This window comes from Pelodiscus sinensis, chromosome 1 (assembly GCF_052426305.1).
Source record: "Pelodiscus sinensis isolate ZL-2025 chromosome 1, ASM5242630v1, whole genome shotgun sequence".
NCBI classification, from domain to species: domain Eukaryota; kingdom Metazoa; phylum Chordata; order Testudines; family Trionychidae; genus Pelodiscus; species Pelodiscus sinensis.
In genome coordinates, this window is record NC_143052.1 from 9,888,164 (window position 1) to 9,905,929 (window position 17,766).

Here is a 17,766-nt window from a genome sequence, read left to right on the forward strand (position 1 = left end):
CCCAATAATTGCCCAGGGATTAGGAACAGTTGAATTAACACTGGTATTGTCCATAGGGCTGATTATTTACACAGCTTTATACAAGGAAACAGTAAAAAACCTAAACCACAACTATTTATAAACTAACTTAGTAACTTTTTAGCCACTGTCACTTGACAAGCAATAAGGCCAACTAAAAAATCAATTAGGATAGGGATGAAGGGGGGGGAGCGGGGTTATACCAGTTCTGGAGACAGCAGGAACACAAGTACCGGTCACACGCTCATAAATTGTCTCCACTCGGGTCGACCAACTTGGAGTATGCTCAGTAAGACTCAAGAGCGGGGGGTGCAAGGCGTCTGGGTGATCAGGCCAGGCATTCTCTCGATGCGAATCCCCAGTGAGAGGGGCTGCCTGCCTGTTTTATTGCCTGTGAACTTATCACCCCATAGGTTGGTTTTTGCTGCAGTGGGTGGAGTAGCAGGCCTGAGCACAAGTCAGCCCATTGGCTGATCTTTCAGTGCAATGGGTGGAGCGAGCAGGGGAAGATTATTAATTTACATGCCCTTATATGGAAAACACTCTACCTCACAGACCGAGCCCCCTATACCAGCCTTAGAAGTATTACAGGCTATGGCTCCCTGCGACGGGCAGCCATTTCTGATGTTTTGTCTTGGACATAACAGAGCTGATGCAACATCTTCCCAACAACAAGAAACCAAAATATAAAAGTCTGTTGTTCATGAGGGGTACACCATATCTCGCACAGCCTTGCAATGGCTCTCAATGCTACTGACACAGCTGCAAGAACTACAGCAGTGTCCATAGTAATGAGGCGCTCCTCTTCGCTGCTAGCAGCGTCAGTCCCCAAGGATCTTCAAGTGAAGGTCAATGATCTACCATTTGACAAAGACAAACTCTTTGCCGCAAATACAGATGAAGTCCTTCACTCCAGCATGGACTCCTGGACTACCCTATGCATCCTAGGGATGTACACTCCCCCTTACCGCAAGAGGTGTTACACACCCTACCAGAGGCACAGGGACTTATCCGTGGGCATGCAATACCACTAACGACTATTCAATCAAGGTTGTTTCAGACCTAGGAACCAATGACGGAGAGCCTTGAACACTCGCTCTTCCACGTCACAAGACTCTAGACAGCAAGTTTGAGGCTTTGGTCAAGGGCCTATCCCACCTCTCCTCCACACCAGTGCCATGATAGTCCAATAAGTTCTACCACCACTTGTGCCCCTTTTATAACCAATGGGCAGCAATTACCACAGACCAGTGGGTCTTGGAAATCATCAGACAGGGAGTATTCCATTCCCCTAAGATCTATTCTCCCCACCTTCCCCCTCCCTCTTCAGGGACCCCCTCACAAAACATTGCTGTGCCAAGAGGTACACCTTCTAACCATAGGAGCTGTAGAATGGGTTCCCATGAAAAATCAAGAAAGAGGCTTTTACTCAAATTACTTCCTCACAGAGAAAAGAACAGGGGTCTGGAGGCTCATCTTCGATCTCTGACAACTAAACAAATACTTTGCAAACAATGTTTTAAGATGATTACACTCACTATGATTATTCTGGCACTGGAAAAAGGAGACTGGTTCACAGCCCTCGACCTCCCAGATACATACTTTCATATAACCATACATCTGGCACACAGATGCTTTTGATGCTTTACAGTAGCATCAGACCATTTTCAGTACTGGATTCTTCCCTTCATCTCTTCAGCCCCCAGAGTCTTTTCCAAGACCCTAGCAGTCACTGTGGCGCACCTTTGTTGAAACGATATCACAGTATTCCCTTACCTAGGTGATTGCTTCATTCTTGGTACCACTGCTTCATTCTTGGTACCACTGTTACAAGAGACACGATCTGTTTTACCAAGAACTTTCTCTAGTGTCTGGGATCTATCATCAACGAACAAAAAACCACCCTCTGTCCTCCTCCCCCAACCTTGGAATTCATAGGGGCCTATCTAGATTCTACAACTGCATGTGCATACCTCCCAAATGAATGTTTTGGGGGCCATAAGAAGCTTAATCTTAATCATGACCACAAGTCCAACCGTCCCTATAATAACCTCACTCAGGCTGTGTCTAGACTGCAAAGTTGTATTGGAAAAAGATACGCAAATTGTGAATCGCAATTTGCGTATCTTTTTCTGCTTTTCTTTCGAAAGGCTGTTCCAACAATTGGCCTTTCTATACTGGGCCAGTTGTCAGAAAAAAAGCCTCTTTCAGAACATCCTTTCTTCCTCGAGGAACGAGGTTTACAGGGATGCTGAAAAAACGCGTCTGCTTTTCTGAATTTTTTTCGGAAAAGCAGACACGTTCCTTGGGTGCGTTCCTTAGACACGGCATTGCTATTCTGGGATACTTTTGGTATCCCAGAAAAGCTCTGCAGTCTAAATGTAGCCTGTGTGTATAAGGAGAGAGGGGAGATAAAGTAGGTTAAAACAATGGAGTAACCCAAAGATTGAATTAATGTTTTGGAGAAGTCTAGACATACCCTCAGACTTATGGGACATAAGGCAGCAATGACATACGTTGTTCCTCATGCCTGCCTACATTTTTGCTGCCTCCAACAATGGATTGTCTTAGTGTATATTCCATCCAAACACCAGATGCACAAATACGTTTCTGTTCATCCAAAGGTCCTCACCTCAGTACAGTGGTGGACCGAATCAAAGAACCTTTGCACTGGTCAACCATTGAAACAGATCACTATAGATGCCTCCCTTCTGGTTTGGGCGCCCAATTCTAAAAACAGTTTGCACAGCACAAGTGGTCCAACAGCGAGTCAGCACTTCATATCAATCTTCTCGAGCTCAGAACGGTCCACAGTGCATGCAAACACTACCTTGTAGTGTATCCAGGGCTTGATGGTGCTTATCCTCAGACAATATGACTATGTTGTTCTACATCAATCGCCAGAGGGGCACCCACTTGCATTCTTTCTATGCAGAGGCGATTCAACTGTGGAACTGGTGTATCCACCACAATATTACTATCACCACCTCACACCTACTTGGGAACAAGAATACCACAGCAGATACCCTCAGTGGCCACTTTGTGACAGATCACGAGTGAGAATTACACAAGCACATCATACACCACCTATTCCAATGTTGGGGGCGTCCGCACATAGACCTATTTGCAATGCACCAGAACTCCAAATGTCATGGAGGCATGACTCTAAGAAGGGAAGTTGCTGACTTTGTGCAGTAGCTATGGTTCTTTGAGATGTGTGTCCCCATGGTTGCTCCACTACCCACCCTCCTCCCCTTTTGTTTGGCTTATAAAATTTCTAGTAGGAGAGTATCCATGAAGAGACTGAGAGGAGTCAGGCTGCATGTGCAAACTCCAAAGGTGCGAACAGCTTGTGCTAACTTTGTGGATGCACGGTCAGACTTGACACTGCTGGAAAAGTCTCTGATTTGTGGTGCCGAGACGAGCCCAACACCAACAGTGGAGCACCCTTGAAGACCTGCATCTTCAACTATCGTTACTGCACAAGATGAATAACTTCCCTTTAATTTGCAAATTTAATACAATCAAACTAGGACTAAAGAAAGATTTAGTTTGGTTATTTCACTACAAAGGCAATGTCCCCTCTCTTGGTATTCACATCTCCCCATCAGCTGCTGTGAGTGAATCACATCCACCCTGAATTAATTGGCCTTGTTAGTGGTCCTACAGTTAATAAGCAAATCCATTATTGTATTATACTAGTACTTATATGTAACCCCCTTTTTCCTTCCTGGGTTACTTGGGAGCAGATCACACTCATGTGTGTGCCTGGGCGCCTGATGGCCTTGACATAAAAGGAGATCCTGAGTACTCCAGTGGTGATGTTGTTTGTTTGGGGAAAACCTATCCACCCCCTTGCTGCAGTCCCTTACTCATAAAGAATGTACAGTGGCGGTGCTTCCACCTGGCTGGCCCTGTACACTCTTACTGGTGTGCCTTGGGAACCTCCAGGAATAAACTTATTCCAGCAATAAACTGGATCTAACTCCAGAACAACAATTACAAATCATAAATAATATACATCTAATAGATTGCATTAGAATGAACAACCTTTACTTAATTTAAGGAAACAGGATTTAACAAATTAACAGCGAATAACATCAATTAACAAAGTACACAGAAGTAAAAGGAACTTACCTAGCTGCCATTTGCATTGCCAATATTTATCCTACCCCAGAGTGTGCACACCCCTGGACTCAGAGTCCCAGACTCTTGCGTGCGTGGGTGTGCTTGAAGAACTGCAGCTGTAATGGAGATTCTCTGTAGGTAGTGTGTATGTGGGTCCAAGCTATGCAGCAGCTCTGGTTCACTGGGTTATCCTCTCTGCCTCTCTTTGAACCCAGAGTTAGTCTGTATCTATGAGGTCTGTCCCAGGCAGCATTTTCCAAAGATGCCCAGTTACTCAGTCTTTCTGTGTGCTGGATGCAGAGTAGATTCTAGCCACAAGTATAGTCAAAGGGCCTCCCTTCTAGGGCTATCGGGCTATCAGAAGCAGCCTGCTAGATCCCAGTTCCAAAGGCTTGCTGTCCCAGTCTGTAACTGCAACAAAACAGCTCCTGAACTGGATCAAACTCCTCCACAGCAGCCTGGCTCCCTTTCTGCTCCAAAAAACAGAGGGAAGAGTCCACAGACTGCTGAATCTTCCTCCACACACGTGGAGAAACTCAGATCTCCAAAAACAAAAGTCACTTCCTTCCTGGTTTCATCTAGGGCTCATGGGAATTGTAGTCTCTGAGGCTAGACTGCAGCACACAGGATTTTCCCAGAGAATAAGCAGACACACCTTTAGTAAGGGGACTACATATCTATGTAATATATCCTGCCTCTGTAATTTCCACTCCAATTCATGTAATTAAATGGATTTTACTGGTGAAAGCTTATGTCCTGATAAATCTTTTAGTCTCTAAAATGGCACAGGATTTCTTGTTGTTTTATCATACTTTGATGGCAGGTCACTAAAAGATTTATGAAAGATTTATCAAATGTGTATCCCCTTGTTAGAGAACCTTTCTTTTCTTGGGATCTCAATTTGGTGTTGGTCATGCTGGTAAAATTGCCCTTTGAAGTCATGTCTGAATGTTCTTTGCATGGGTTAGCCTCAAATTGGCCAGGAGAGTGAGTTGAATGCCTTTATGACTAATCCAAAATTCACTTATTTGTATAAAAACAAGATAGTTTTTAGACCTGATCTCAAATTCTTAATTAGTGGTGATGTCTGATTTTCCTATCAAGTAAAACTGGTAATTTGCTGCTTTTCCCCTTAAGCCTAATTCTAATAAGGGGGAAACTCCTACACGCTTTGGATGCCACCATGACTCTCACTTATTATTTAAATGGCAACTAAAAGTTTTTGTAAATCACAGATTATTGTTATACTAAAAAAGTGCATGGGCTATAAGATTTCTTCACAGAGTAGTTTCTAAATGAATTAAAAAATGTATTGTTGAATGCTACATGCAAGCAAAAGTTCCAGAACTTGCTTCAGTTTGACCACATTCCACAAGAATTCTGGTTTCTTCCTTTGCTTGTTTTAGATAGGTACTAGTTGCTGAAATGTGTAGAGCTGTAATGTGGACTTTGGTGAATCCTTTCATTAAGCATCGTGCTTTGCACTTGGCATCTAGGACAGTTGTTCGATTTGCTAAAGCAGTTCTTCATTCTTTGTTCACTTTGCACCCTATTCCTTCTCCAGGCTGGTTTTCAGCATTGCTTATCAGTCTGTCCCATAAATGGGAGTTTGCAGATCACTAGAAGAAGTATTGATGGTTACTTACTACTAACCAGAGTTCTTCAAGATGTCTCTAGGGATTCATACTTCCTACCTGCATGCCCCTTTTTGTCGTTCTGTCACATTTGTTAATTCTGTGTGTCTGGCTTTTTGGTGGAAGATGCTGAGTTAGTTAGGGTATTCTGCCCTGTATATAGCTTTTCCCTAGGAATATCAGTAATGATGAGGCAGGAGCCATGAGAGAGTTCTAATGCAGTGGTTCTCAGTCTTTCTATATTATTATATCCCTTTCAGGTGTCTGATTTGTCTTGTGTCACCTAACTTTCACCTCACTAAAAAATTGCTTGCTTACAAAATCAGACATAAAAATACAATAGTGTCACAGAACAATACTCTTGAAAAATTGCTTATTTTCTCATATTACTATATAATTATAAAATACATCAATTGGGATGCAAACGTTTTAGTGTACCCAAAGCCTGAGCCCTGCCACCTGGATCTGAAGCTTAAGTCCCACTGCCTGGGGCCGATGTATAAAACTTCACTTTGCGGGGCCCCCTCTGGTGTCGGTCCCAAGCAGTTGCCCCCACATGCCATCCCTTCATGCTGGCCATGTGCTTGTGATCTCCCTAAACTTGTTCTGTAGTTGTTGAGAAATGTTGAATTGGCAACTGTCTAAATGAGTTGCTGTACTCTCTGGAAGATCTCTGCATACCAGTGTTCCCTCTTATTTTTTCCTATGCATGTTCAGAATGAATTTTATTATATGAAGGTGATGTGTGGTGGGGGGGGGGGGGCCGTGGTGTCGAGGGGCTCAGGATTTGTGAGGAGGACTTGGCTGTGGAGAGGTTGGAGGAATGAGGGATCTGGCTGTGGGTGCGGTCTCTGGGGTGGGACCCAGGATGAGAGTTTTGGGGTGTAGGCTGCTCTTGGGCTGTGGCAGGAAGAGAGGACTCCCTCCAGCTTTTTTTCCCCCAGTAGCACCTGGGCTAAGGTGAGATGTGCCTTTTCCCTGCTGCAGCAGTTCCAGGGCTAGGGCCAGGGGCGAGGTGCTCCCCACTGCAGCCCTGAGTGCCTGCACAGCCCTCGATAGTCTGCTGTGCACAGCTATGCAGCTTAGAGGGAACTTAGCTGCATACCTTCAGGGGTACACATACCTCTGTTTGAAAACCACTGTTCTTAGTAGACACCACTTGAAGAAGGCTCTTCTGCAAGGCACCACAAGGTGGTGCAGTACCCATAAGTGATTTATGTTAGACCCACAGGATTTCTGTGAATTATACAATTATAGTTTGTGACCACATTGACAACATGAGGAAAATATTAGATTTTTTTAAAAAAAGATTTGATCCCACTGCCGGAACAAGGACTATAGTCCTGAATTATGCCTAGGTAAAGAGTACAGGACCACATAAGGTTAATTATGATAGGACCAAAGTAACGGGGGATAACATATTTTGCACTAAAGCTTGGGTAAAATGTGCTGTATACTTTGGTAGGTAAGGGGAAAGTACTTAAGAAATTTTCAGTACCAATAGTCAGTGAGATCTAGTTCTTACAGATTCAAACAATGGAGTGTATATATGTGAGGCCAACCTTATTTCCCTGGAAGGTGCGGGACCTCGGGTGGAAGGTGTGGGACTGGGGGCAGCCAGCCCTCGGTGCTTGCTGTCCCACTCCCAAGCACTCACAGCCGTGTGGCACAGTGCTCTGCAATTCATAGGAGGCTGATGCTCTGGCCACTGATGCTGCCACAAAAGCAATGATGGTGGCTGGGAACCCTGGGCCCCTTTGAATTGTTGGGCCCTGGGCAATTGCCTTTTTTCCCCTCCCTCCTCCCCCGCCCTGTGTCGGCAGTTCTCAGTTCAAAAGAATGGCTTAGTGATAAAATTATTAAACCTGGGCGTGGACTATACCAACTCAGATTATTTGGAGAGTTCGCAAAATACAGTACTGCGGTGATAGTATAGCAGGTTTTCTATAGATGTGGTTGCATTCTGATTCAGAAACTTAAATATTATGTTTAAAATGTGAATTCATAAGGTTTTTTGTTTGTTTTTTGCTTTTTAAGGTTCATATTCTGTTTTTGGTATACAATACTGTAAAGTTGTCTACTGAGACAGCAAGAGAATAACTTTTAACATATGGCTAAAGGGGAATCCACTGGAACTAATTTAAAGCCTTGAATTGACGATTAAGCTTTTGAGATAATTTACTGTTTTGGTAACTATTAGTAAATAATAGTAAGTTATTAGTAAAAGCAACTGCAGTAAAGGCACATATTTTCAAGCTTTGAATTTCATGTTTGACACTTTGTACAGTGTATTTATTGTTTAGCAAAGTATTCAGTGTGATTGAACCAGGCCAGATGGTAAAGTTGTCTACTGAGATAGCAAGAGAATAACTTTCAAATTAAGCACTGCAAAACTAGATGGCAAATATTCCCTTTTTAAATAAGATATTTCTACTTTTCTCTGAATATCTATATTTCTGAAAGAGTTCTGTATGAGTGTGTACCATTTTATTTTGCATTAGAAGTTCATCTAGTAGGTGGAACCAAGGTTTTTGCAATGTATAAACTCAGTTGCAAATAGATTAGCTAGACAGGGTGTTCTTTGGCTTTTGCTTAAAACGATCCTTTTTATGACTGGAGGCCAAAACAACAACAACAAATGTTTCTAGAACACAGCTATCAGGGCTGTTCCAGAATACATTATAGATAAAGTATTTCTGGATCTGGCTTTCACTTCCCTTGGATTATTCCAGAGGGTATGTCTGGACTGTGAGGATCTATCGGAAAAAGATACACAAAATGCAATCCATATTTTCTCAATACTTTTGTCAGAAGAGGCTATTCCAAAATTTGGCCCATCTAGACTGAGCCAAATTTTTGGAAAAAAACCCTCTTTCGAAAGGCCCCTTCTTCCTCATGAAACAAGGAATACAGGGGCTTCCGAAAGAGTGCACTTGCTCTTCCACAAAAAAAAGCGGAAGAGCAGACGTGTTCCCTGGATGTGGCGGAGTTTTTCCCGAATCCTCTCCCCCCCCCCCCCGCAGTCTAGCCATACCCAGAACAACTTTTCTGATTCTCATGAAGGCACGCTGGTTTAAATCTGGAGTTCCTCAGTTAAGGTCAGGAAAGTTTTCAGGATGTACACTGTAATATAGAGCAGAATCTGGCTGTGCAATTTCGAACTAGCGTAAAGTGTGAGTTATCTTGTGTGTCACTTCCAATTTACAACTGGTGTAACTGACTTAAATGCCAGTATAAGGAATTGGGCTCATAGAAGTTTTTCACTCTGATGTGCCTATGAGGTAATAGATTAGTGTTTTTCAAACTTTTTGAGACCAAGGAACACCAAATAATAATTCTTTTTAATTGGCAACACCAAGGATATTTTTTGTCAAGGAAAAAAAAAAAAAAAGCAACCCCCAGGGAAAATTTGTTGAACCAAAATACCCATCAGACCTGGGGGTCGAAATACGCCACAGCCCCTCTCCCCTCCCCCAGAAAGACTACCCTAATAACAGTCTGAAAACGTAGACCACAAAAGGTAATAATAATAATAAACAAATGCTAAATAAAGTCATGTATCTGGCCAGGAGGGAAGGTGCAGGAAGGGACTTGGGGCAGGGTGTCAGAGCAAGCTGGGAATGTGGGGTCTTGGCAGGGGGAGGGGAGTGAGGGGGGTTTTGGTGGGAGGTCTGGGCATGAGGGGGGACGTTTACCGGGCTTGGCACCCTGCTGCAGCAGGGAATGCCTCCAGGGAGCATGCTCTTGTTCCTCCGGGGAGTGGGGGTGGAGAGTTCAGTCCCCTCCCCCACCCCCATGCAGCAGGGAACCCCGCGCAGCTGTAGCACCAGTCCAGGCTTCCCGCTGGCAGGACGGGGGTGGGGGGAAGGGGAAGAGTAGAAGCCCTGACCATCCTCACCAGATTAAACTCTGCCATTTCCCCAGTAGGCTGGGGCAGGAATCAGGGTAGACAGAGCAGCAGCGCATGGGGGGGCATCAGAGCCCAAGGGGGGGGCAATAGAGCCCAAGCGTGTCCCAGGTGGGAGGGGGCAACAGAGCTTGAGCTGGGTTCCCTACAGGTGTCATTTTTAAAATGCTGAGGTCCGAGAATGGCTCCGCAGCTTCGGTCACCCCTCCCTCTCTCAGCAGCAGCGGCTGCTGTAAAAGTGGCCCCCTGCATACCTGGAGGAGGAGGCTGCGCAGCACTGGACGCCCCTTGGGACGGGCCATCCTGCAGGCTGGGGGGGAGGGCGGGGGAGCCGCAGCGGGAGCTGTCTACGGGCTCTGCAGGGGGCAGAATTTTTCTGTTCTTTACACAGCATACCTCGGACTGCCTCATGGCACACTGGTGTGCCACAGAACATACTTTAAGAAACGCTGTAATAGATTTTCCAATTGCTACCTGACTTTACATTCTTTAAAAATCAAACACACAAATTATTCATTGAGAGACATTCCACTATAATTGTATAACTTATATCTTAGGAGGGGTGATAGGGAGATGAGAAGCAATGGGTTTGGGGTCAGTTATGAAATTTGCATCCAGAAGCTCTTTCAGTGTTAAAAAGTGCCCTTCTATTTTCCTAACAAAAGGTTTGTTATTACAGGAAAGCAATTTCAATACCAAGTATTGCTAATATCAGAATAGCTGTATATCCAGAAGAATTACTTATGAGAGCAGTTCTTGTGGCATAAGACTGAAAATGAAGCTGACTTGTTACTTTATTTAAACTTTATCTGAATTTCTGCTTTGTTACCCGGACATAAAACCCGGATAAAGGAGCAGCATATCAGGCCTTTATTTTGTAAAAACACAGCCTTATAGTGTGAATAAAGTCTTATGGGATATGTATCTGGTTTGTGAACCAAAGCAAAAGATCAGTTGTATCACATGGGATGAGAGAGAGTTTGCCTTTCCAAGTAGTCAAGTGACTCTTACAGTCGCAAATCAAGTGATATTAGAAGAGTGCATATCAAATATATTGTGGTTTTCTGGGAGCATCTATAGAAGCACTTCCTTGGGCGTTGAACCATATCTCTTAATTGACATTAGCTGATTTCAGGTTGCATAGTTTGGTGACAATGTTCTTGATATGCTGTTCAGTCCAAATGAAAATATGGAGGAAAAAAACCCATGCTGTTTGGAGCAGGAAAGTTACATGTAAATATGAGTTAATGCATAATGAACTTCATAGAATGTTGAGTAGGGGATACGTTCAAGGCTTTTTCGCCGCAAAGATCATCAGCACAATGTATTAGATATACACATTTTAGAAATCATACCAGTGTATTGTATTTAGTTTGAGTCTGATTAATTTATATGGAGGTTTGTTGAGCAAAGAATAGTCAGCCTCTTAACAGAAAGACTCCATCTTGCTATAGAGTGTCATTTAGAGGAATGACACTTAAATTGGGAAGTACAGTATGTAAGGGACCTGGTACTGGATAGGCAAATGCTTGCAGTAATTAGCCCTGATGGCTTACAATCATGAGACTTACAATCATGAAATTAATTAAATGTATGTTGAGTTTACATGAGGATTTGTCCATAAGGCTACAACTCTAGGATATTTTAGGGGTTTTATTTGGGGGGGGCGGGAGGGGAAGAGGTGGTTTTCAGAATTCATTAGCAATCAAAGTATGTATTTTCTCCTGTATGGAAACTTGTGTTGGTTTAGGTCTCCTTGAGATGCCTGTTAATTGCCCCAACTACCGAATAAAATCAAGTGATACTGGTTTAAGATTTAATAGTACAACTATGTTTATTTTAGGGATTATGCTCTTATCACCATATTGGCTAAGTGCAACAGTATGAATATCACAAGATGGCTTGCTCCTATAATTGAAGCAGATCCAGCTCCTCCTTGCCAGAAGAGATTCTCCTAGTTTAGTCAGTAGACTGGGACAGCAGCTAGAGCTATGAAGGATTAGGGATAATATGTGGAGGAGACCAGGTGAGAGAGTCTGTGTGAGATTTGCTGCCTGAGAATCAGGAGACTGGAGAAGGTATCTGGGAAAAGATCTCTTCAAGTCCTCCTCAGAAAGCAGAAGGAATTAACAGGAAGTGAGTGGGCAGGAATTACAGCGTCCCTGAGGTACAACCTAAAATGGAGGCTCTGCTGTGGCTCCTTCACTAGGGGGCAGTTTCTCATAATTCTTTGTTAGTGACAAGCAGGAAGTCCCTCCAGGTGCTTTTATAACTCATCACAACAATGTATGGATTGCAGGAATGCTCTCAGAGCCTCTCATGAATCTCACAGATAAAGGCACCAGCGAATTCCCCACATTTTCCCTGTGACTGGCACACCAGAACTGTACTGTCCTGCCCTGGTCATAAGCCTGATTTAAGTTTATTACCCAGACTGCCCTTCCTAATATGTAGAGAGGCCACATAGATACGTGCCTTTTAAATTGAGCTGAGATTTCCCAAACACTTCAACCAAAACACAGCATTTTAAGGAAAAGAAAACCATATATTAACTACTGTGACAAGGTCAGAGGCTTATAGAAGAGTGCTCAAAGGAAAGTATGTGAGCCTTAGATTAAGTAGGTCTCTGCTCCCTAGGTGAACTGGCAACGGCTGGCCTAGAACCAGCAGGAATTTTCCAGAAGCAGTTTGGACAATCAGGCCAGTTGGAATGCCTGGAGTTAATTAGGAGCCTTCCCGAGCAAGAGGAGTCAGGCTAATTAAACCACCTGGGGCCAATCAAGAACCAGTTAAGACCTGGTTTAAAAGGGTTCCTTTTGTGTTAGCTAGGTGGCATGTGTAAAGGAAGAAAGGGAGGAGCCGAAGTCCTGAGAATAGTTTGGGTGAGTGTTGGAAGCTGCAAAGACAGGCAGGCTACGGCTAGACTGGCATGATTTTCCGCAAATGCTTTTAACGGAAAAGTTTTTCGGTTAAAGGCATATGTGGAAAAGAGTGTCTGATTGGCATGGACACTTTTGCGCAAAAGCCATTTTCGCCATCGGGGCTTTTTTGCGCAAAATGGTTCTCAGCTGTCTACACTGGCCCTCTTGCGCAAAAGGATTTGCGCAAGAGGGCTTTTTCCCCCAACGGGAGAGTCATTGTATTTGCAGAAGAACACTGACAATCTTACATTAGGTCGTCAGTGTTCTTGCACAATTCAAAGCGGTCAGTATAGACAGCTGGCAAGTTTTTCTGCAAAAGTGGCTGCTTTTGTGGAAAAACTTGCCAGTCTAGACGCAGCCGCAGAGAGTGTTTGGAGGATCAGGTACCAGAGGAAAGATACTGGGAGGGATCATTTGGGGAAATGGCCCAGGGAAGTAGTTGTCAGATGGGGAGTAGAACAAACTCCATCTTTTACCGCTGTCTTAGGGTTCCTGGAGTGGAACCCTGAGTAGTGGATGGGCCTGGGTTCCCCCCAACTCTCCCCACACCATTACAGAGTCTGTCCCTGGATAGGGAGACCAGGACTACAGAGGGGTTTCACCCCCATATTGTGGACAAGCCTGTGATCAGTATGGCTCAGTAGGCTGTGAACCTTGCCTCTAGTAAAAGGAATGAGGCCATGTGGTAGGACCCAGTGAACCTCTCAGGCTAAACACTATCCACCAGAAGCACAGGACCCCTGGGTACAATCATAGCTTTGCCATACTATAGAAAGATAGAGTTTAAATGATTATAAGCGGTAAGCACGAAAGGTCTGATATAGTTACCAAAGAAAATAAAAAGCACACAGGCTAAGTCTTAAGCCTTATTATACTAGGTAGCAGTTTCCCCCAACCTATTGAATGTCTTGGAGGGGTTTCTGTGTTAATCGATAACTCAGCACCCTATTGAATGTACAGTTCTTAATATACAGGCTTCCCCTTTTAAGTCTTTCAGTCTCTTCAGTAGACGTTATCATTCTCCCTGCTCCTAGCATTCTTGTTAATTCCAATGTAGGTGGGGGAAGAAAAAAGCCAAAACATGATTAAACTGTCCCTTATTTTATATTCTCAATCCACGTGCCTGGAAGACACTAGCCCATACATGTCCCGAGTTACATAGTTGATCAGTTCGCCATCGTGTGATGCTTGGACAATATTCTTACAGTATTGTAAATCCCTTGTTTACAACTTTCCTGCTCATTAATGGTTGTTTAACACTTTTCTGGGCACAGATTACATCCTTTGTTGTCACTAACAATTTTAAAAGATATTTCAGTAACAGCTGTACAGTAAAATCTCATAACTTCGTACACATTGACAATACACATACTTTGTTAAACCCATGGGTTTCTTATATTTTATATGGTGTGCTTTTATGTACTATATCATAATTATATAACAGGGATGAATACGGAGGTTCCAGGGTGCTGTTTGAGGTACAGGATGCCACAGCAGGCTAGCCTGATGTTCAGAAGCCAAAGTCAGTGCTGGAAGGCTGACATGGATAAGGTTTAGGAAACCAGCAGAGGGGATATCTTGCTGACCTTCCTGAGACAGAAAGCTATGGTCAGAGAAGGTGGGAGAAAACAGAAGAATGAGAACTGGTGAGGGAGATGCCCGTTGGCTCTCATGGCTGGAGGACTGAAACTGGAGGTTCAGAGATGCCTGACAGTTGGACATGAGGTCAGGTGTGTTAAGAGATATTGGGGCTGGCTGTTGAATGAGTGTTAGGACTTGTTTTGTTATGGTTTATGTGACTTAGCTCTTATAACAAAGGAACCCCAGAGGCTGCATGTATACTTTGAAGTATCTTAACTCGAATTTTGGCACTGTCCACAATGTGGGAAGTTGAAGGGAGCACATGCTCTCTTCAACTTCCCTTACTCCTTGTAGAAGCAGTACTACCAGCATTGACGGGAGTACCTTATCAGTTCAAAATAGAGTGTCTTCACTAGACCTGCTAATTTGAACCCCAGAAGATCGATTATGGCAGCTTTGATCTTATCTTTAGTGTAGACATGGCCCTTGTGAAGATGGTTTGGACTATTTCTAGGACTCTGGCCATGGAACATTAGGTGTACTTGCTTTAGCTTTTCATTTCCAGCTACAGAAGGGGGCTCCTGTTGGGACCACCATTGACAAGGAGTTTTTAAAAAATCCATTGCAGTTATACTGAGAGAGTATTCTCAGAAAGGAAGCCTCTCAAGTGACCTAAGGGTGGTTAGATTTTGATTAGGCTACTCTTTCATTAAGTATCGTTCCATGTTTTCATAGCTGGGCTCTCTAAATTGAGATTACCTTATCTCTTTATCTCTGGCTCTCTTTTGTTTATTTCATCAGACTATTGTCCTATATGATGTCTTCGTGCTGTTGGTACATGGGTCTGAAGTGAATTCTGCACCAATGGCAGCATATTCTCCTCCCAGTGCCATTTATTTGATGAAAGTTCGTTGGTGAATTAAGGCGACTTGCACAGTTATTGTGGATACAAGAAACATGAGGCCAAGGTATTGTATACTATTTTGTATACCGTTAACAGGTACCGTATTTTCCGGCATATAAGACGACTTTTTATACTAAAAAACATCCCCCAAAAATCGAGGGTCGTCTTATACGCCGGGTATAAACATACTGTAGCTTCGGCTACATACAGAACGTCCCTGTGGTGATACTGTATGTACCGCGCTGAGCCAATCATGGCAAGCGGTGTCATCTATTAATGCATACAAAGCCTGCTTGAATTGGCTGAGTCAGAGAGGCGGGCTATTACAACCTTTGCCAATCCGAGCAGGCTTTATATGAACATGATGAGGATTTTGAAGGATTTTAAGTACCGGTAAGTCAAAACCATTTTAATTAAAATTATTTTAATCAAATCTGATGTTATTAAATGATGTTGCCTCGGAAGGGGGGGTAGTCTTATACGGCGAGTATAGGCCAAAACCTAAGTTTTAACTGGAAAATTAGGGGGTTGTCTTATAGGCCCAGTCGCCTTATACGCCGGAGAATACGGTACTGATACTATTTTTCAGCATCTTGTCCTTGTATATGAAGGTCTTGCCTGTTTTAGAGCATGCTGGAAATGTAAACTGTTCAGTGGTTTCTGGAGGAAGACCAGACTGGATGCTTTCATGTCCTGATGGGATGGAGGGAATGTCATAATCCTTGTCTCGGTGAGGTTGTGGTCAGATTTGAGAAGCAGAATATTTGTGGTGTCCCCAATATTCACTTTTAGGGTTTATATTGTGTTCAGCTTCTTGTCAGTTTACCTTTTGAGTCTGTTGATGTTGTGTGTTTAAAGAAAAAAGCCAAAAACCCCAATGGCTTTCATGTTGGACAAGAGACTAGGTACTAGAGCACTTTGATTCTGTCTGGATGGAAGTGTAAAGTTGCTAAGAACCAGTAAGACTTAGTAATTCCAGAACTGTGCTATGCAAGAAATCAACTATTACTATAGCTAAACTGCAGCATCTCTGAGAATCTGTAGAGTCTCAGCTTCTCTTGTCTTTTTCCTTGCAAAGCAACATTAACAGTGTTTGTTTTTTGGGTAGAGCATCTTCTGCATGAAATATCAGAGGGGAACAGAACTGTGATCCCACTTTTTTTGTTCTTCATTTTGCTTTGTTTTGGGCTCTTGTCTTGGTGTATTAAGCAAACTTGGGGATGAAGGAGCTATCTAGGCTAGAATAGGGTTAGAGTTTTGACTATACAATCTACTGCCATGATTTCTTCTCCTACCTTCCTAGATTTTACCTCCAATATATTTTTGCTTAATCAAATTCTGTTGTTGTATTGAAACTGTGCAGCATGAATAACTACGAACATCAGACTGTTCAGGCAGGCTGATAAAAGAAATGTTGGTCTCGATTTTAAAAATGCCTAAGTGACTTTGCAACTCAAGACCCTAAGAAATTGAGTGAGAGTTGTGTTCCTAAATTACTTGGATACTTTTGAATATTCCAACCACTGATAACATGAAGATTATCACTTTAACTAAAATAGGGTAAAATCATTTTGGTGAAGTTGACATATTCATGTTTCTTTCTGCAAAACTTGTAAATATTTTTGAAATATTTTTTTGAAATAACGGGCTACTTGTTAAGCCACCAGGTAGCTATTTCAGGATACCTTTGGTACCCTGACTCTCTCTACAGGGAAGAAACTGTGAAACTTACAATACAGTGTTGCCAAATGCAGATAATAAACAGAACTGATTTATGTGAGAATACTTGTAGATTCAAGTGCTTTTTCTTTATAAGTAGAAAGGTGTCAGGATCAAGTCTTAAGAGTTTGCAGGATAAGGCCTTTAATTTGGAATGTGTCATATAACTTTATGCACTGTATGTAAAATACTTCTAATCAGCCAGCGTGGGGATGCACTGACACCTAATGTGGAGCACCCACAGGGACATCACTTGACGAAGAACTTCAATTTACTATCTGAAGTGACAGAGGTATAATTTCTGTTAAATGAAATTTGTGAAATTGAGAGTCAAATCTGGCTTTGGTACTTCTATTTATTTCAATGGGAATTTTCCCAATGAGCACAGGGCTGGATTTGGTTCAGAATGGGTAATTATATTTGTAATTATACTGTGTCTACATATCAGCTAAGTAAAATGTTCAGATATTTACTAGGGATGTGAAAGACTAACTGGTAGGGTCCAGACCAATTTAATGTTTAACTGGTTAAGCAATTACATGGGATGTTACATCCAATAGAGACAATTAGGTCATCTAAACCAGGCCTGCACAACATACGGCTTGAGGGCCGCATGCAGCCTGCAGGGGCTCACTCTGTGGCCCGTGCCAACTATTGGCGGCGCAGCCCCATCCAATCCACCGGCTGGGCAGAAGAGCGGAGCTCCACTGGGGAAGGGGAAGATGCAGCTCTGGCGCGAGGAGGTGGGACGCCAGCAGACACCAGGATAAAAAGGCTCCGGCAGGTAGAGGAAAGGGGAAGGCAGGTTGCAGTAGAGACAAATGCCAAGTGGAATTTTTTTTTTTTTTTTTTTTTTGGCTCAACAAAAATTTTTAGCCTGTGTGTCTGGAATTTTTTGGGAGAGCATCCCTACTTGTAGCCCGCAACTGTTTTCTTTGGAGAAATATGGCTCTC

General features: G+C 43.1%; 1 protein-coding gene across 15 annotated transcripts in view; it reads left to right on the forward strand.

Annotated features, from left to right (window-relative positions):
- Nucleotides 1-17,766, forward strand: part of LOC112545341 (uncharacterized) — a 233,204-nt gene that overhangs the window by 42,261 nt on the left and 173,177 nt on the right. For all 15 annotated transcript variants that reach the window (XR_016349531.1, XR_016349535.1, XR_016349532.1 and 12 more), the window contains one exon: nt 14,991-15,157. The gene's annotated coding sequence lies outside the window, so the exon portion shown is untranslated. The remainder of the gene's footprint in view (nt 1-14,990; nt 15,158-17,766) is intronic.